Here is a 4,516-nt window from a genome sequence, read left to right as displayed (position 1 = left end):
CAGAATCACATAAAATCAAATCCCAGGAACAAATCTCTCATTGTTTCAGATATATCCCAATGGCTCTCTGATTGAACCCTGCCTAATACAGAGACTTACACATATTTATTTATAATATACTACAATGTCTGTAATTAGCTTCCTATCTTTTTCACTTCAGGAAGTCATGATTGTGCTTATATAGCATTGTTAAAGGCTAGTCTCTGCTCTGATGCTATCTGGACCCCCTCGTCCCCACTTCAGGATTCCCCAGGTGCCCTGTTGCTCCTATCCCACAATGTCCACACCAGAAACTCTTCAGAGACAGTAATCCTCACTGTTCTCAGCCTGAGCTCTCCATTCTTTTATTCTCCTAGTCCAGCATTCTCTTGGGCCATTATCAGCTCTCATTCAAGCTGTAGTGTTCGGAGAGGCATTTAAAAACCTTTGAGTCACCCTGAGGGTAGAGCCACCCACTTTACAGCCCTTCACATTCTCTGAGTCACGCCATTAATCATGGCCTGATGGCAGGAGCTGGGGAGGGCTTGAGCTCTTCACCATGTAATCATGTCGTGCCTATCATCCTGTCGGTTATAGCAGCTCTTGTTATTAGTTCAGCATTTCCAAAAATTATGCACACTAGGTCAAGTTACATAGATAAAATATATGCCTTTAGAATAGGACTTGGTACACAGATATTCCCAAGGGTGTACAGAAGGTGGGTGAGGTGTACTTCCTCAGAGTTAGGGTCATGGCCAGACTTAGACCATAAGAAAGAGTGAGCCTTTGATTTCATATTCCTATTGCACATCCTTAAAGAAACAGCTTCGTTAATGTAATAACTCAACTATCACCTCCTATTTGAGTCTTCCTCAAGTCCTCTAGACAGAGCTAACGTCTCTTTGTTTAGTGCATAATAGCAACATAACAAAAACCCCAATTTCTAGTGATTAGATGTTTGACCAGCTCATCCACAAGACTATAATTATCTCAAGATCAGAAATCATACTTTATTCAGCTTTGCCTGACTACTACCTGACATATTAGCAAGTTTTATTAAACTTTTGTTGAATACATTTTTAATTTATTTTTATCTTTCCTAAATGTGCCATGCTTGGGAAAAATAACGTTCAGTTACTTTTATGTTACCAAATATCTGGATGAATGTTGAGAATCTATCTAACAATTGAAATGTTTACTACAATTTCTGACCCTCTGGATCAGAGCTGTCCAGTAGAACTTTCTACAATGGTGGCTTTTATGAGTTTGAGATGTGGTCAGCACAGCTCTGGATGCTTGCCAATATGCAGACATTACCACAGGAGTAATCGATATTATGATTTTGAGTCTTTTAAAAATGCCATAGACAAGCTCTATCAGCTTCTTCCCATGGAAAGTCAGCTTTTTGAAACTGAACTGACTATAGAAATTGAGGAAAAATAATTTCATCAAGAATAGATATTGGTAAGTTAATATATTCCACAAAAATGGCCTTGGAGTTCAGTAGTATCATTGATTTTTGACTGTTACTAATAACTCTTAAAATATTTCCCATTCACTTATTGCACATTCTGTTCTATTTTTAAGTTATCTTAAAAATTATTTTTAAAATAATTTATCTTAAATTATCTTAAAAATCAATAAAATGGGGTAAAAGATATGCTTATTAGACCAATGTCACCTATATCTTAAGCTCATAGGACTTTTCTCAGGAAAGTTTATGACTATACATAAGACATTTAGGACTATAATTTTACTGTAAAGTGAACATATTATTGTTGGATAAAGGATCTTTGTTTTAACCTCCCCTTTTAAAAAAAGCTTTCCTGGGATTACAGAACTGTTCTGTTAAAATAATTATAAACAGTTTACCAAACACATTTATATAATACTGTCTATTAAACATAAATATTGGGTTCTGAAGTCAGTGCCAATTTTGTTTTCTGGGTTCCTGGGGAGGGGTATTTTTACTCTTTCTCTCAAAAAGAGACAACAGAAAAAAACAAATATCCATAGAAATTATTAATTGACTCAGAATGCTTGATGTCTTTTAAGAGTTTAATACATTTTTTTAAAAAAACCCACAAAGAAACCACTTAATTGTAGAAAAAGGAAGGTTTCACTTGGTAAAGCTTATAAGATTAGGAGTGTAAAGTTGATGATATAACCAAAGGTTTAAATATATATATATATATATATATATATATATATATATATATATATAATTTACCAAGGAATTCAGAAGACAAATGGCAAGTGTAAGTTTTTAAAAGAGTTTAAATTTAGGGGATCCTGGGTGGCTCAGTCAGTTGAGCATTCACCTCTTGGTTTCCTCTCCGGTTGTGGTTTCAGGGTCATGCGATCAAGTCCCGCATTGGCCTCCATGCTCAGCACAGAGTCTGCTTGGGATTCTCTCTCTTCCTCTCCCTCTGCCTCTTCCACCACTAGCACATGCACACTCTCTCTCTTTTAAATAAATCTTTTAAAAGGATGAATGAATGAAAGAATGAGTTTAAATTTAGAAATACTAATTAAGTTAACCAAGAACTTCAAGAGAATTAGCCAATCAGCTAGCCTCACAATGACTAAATTAAAAAATTCACACTTAATAAAACATTTAATCTATTACTTATAGACTTTTCAGAATAAAATGAGATCCTTTTTTTTTTAAAGATTTTATTTACTTATTCTTCAGAGACAGAGACAGACAGAGAAAAAGAGAGGCAGAGACACAGGCAGAGGGAGGAGTAGGATCCTGACATGGGACTCAATCCCAGGACTCCAGGATCACGCCCTGGGCCGAAGGCAGGTGCTAAACCATTGAACCACCCAGGCGTCCCATGAGATCCACTTTTTAAGAGCATCAAGCAATACTGTAAATACGAAAGCAAATTAAGATTCAAGAAAATTGCAGGATTAAAAAAATGTAGAAAATGAAATGTGTTCTTTACATAACACCACTGATTTTATGTTCATATACTGCATTTGTAAGAAGCCACTTAATGTATCTTATCTAGACATGGGCTTCAATCTTAGCTTCATCACCTACTGGTATTCTTGGACTTATTCTCTGCTTCAACTTCTTCATCAGTAAAATGTGCATAATCATCATCATAGGCCTTTTATGTCGGAAGCATTTAGAGCATTAAAAACTCAATAAATATCACTCTATAAAAGCAAGATGGGCTAATATTAAAAGAGCTTCTTCTGAAATTCCTAATATTCAGGTCTTTCCTCTTCAACTTTTTTTCTTAAAATGCAAATCTTCTTTTTAGTTGTTTAAATTCAATTTGCCAACATATAGTATAACACCCAGTTAGAATGCAAATCATGATACATGCGATTTTCAATATTTTTTATTATCTTTCAGTAGAATCCCTACCAAGATAAATCAGGGCAGTTGCAAGCCTGCAGAAAAGCAAGGCCTAAGAAATTGTAAGTACGAGTCAAACTAAAATTCTACTCATTGCTGTAAAAATGTCTCAAAACATATGCAAAAAAATAATTACGAACAATAAATTTAACAATAATAGCAAAAGTAAACTCTTACTAAGCAAAGCACAGGAGCAATTTCTAATATTATTATGTTACAACTTGAAGTTGATAGTGACATTCTCATTAAAAACACCTAGGTTTTTCTTTTTAGTCAGAAACAACAGGAAGAGGAAAAGGGGCATCTGTATTCTGCTCCAGAATGCTTGTAGACGATGAATCAGTAGTGACAGCTGGAAAAAAGAAGAGTAAGCAGATCAAATCTCTGGGGCCTGCAGGAAGAAAGGATTATACTGAAATCTGACCCTAGATGAAGAGAATGACCCAAGTGCTTAACTAGCAGGAGGGCCCATATGTTACCTAACAGCAGAAAGACATGAAATATGCCCAGTCAGGGATTCTATCAACCTTGCGATTAGATAGTGAGTGGAAATGCCCATTGGAGTCTGAGCTAAGTCTAAATCTTGGCCACAATTTGCTAGCAATGCAACATTAGGGAAGTTGTTTAAACTCTCTAAACTTCCTTTTCATTACTGTAAATTGAGTCTAATAATGGTAGTTTCATGTAGTTTCATTGCATTAAAAAAGGTAACACCTATAAAGTGATTAGCATGATTTTTTGCAGAAAGTAAATTTATTAATACTATTTGAAGTGAATGCTATTTGAAGATGAAGAGAGATCTCTAAGTAACTGTAGGTAAGTAAATATCAACAAAACAACTATAGGAGAATCTGTGAACTATAAGTTGATGAATTGCTCAAGACAAAGTCATTTATTAAAGATGTTACACCTTTTCTCTTTTTTAAATCTTGTCAGTTTATCTTCGATTCCTTTTTATTTTGGTTTGTTGCTCTTTCTCATTGCCTCATCATTCTGTACCCCAAAAAATCAGCTGTGGTGGGATATGAGGTCATACTAAAAATACCCACATGCTTCTAAAACTCAGGACCAGTTTCTACTTGATGCCTCACTTAGAAATACCCCTTCTCCCTCACCCACCCTATGGAAGTCTTCCACCTATAGAAAACAGTGTATTGAAGAGAC

Source organism: Canis lupus, chromosome 32, assembly GCF_003254725.2.
Source record: "Canis lupus dingo isolate Sandy chromosome 32, ASM325472v2, whole genome shotgun sequence".
NCBI classification, from domain to species: Eukaryota; Metazoa; Chordata; class Mammalia; order Carnivora; family Canidae; genus Canis; species Canis lupus.
The sequence above is the reverse complement of the archived record's forward strand: the minus strand, read 5'-3'. Positions refer to the sequence as shown.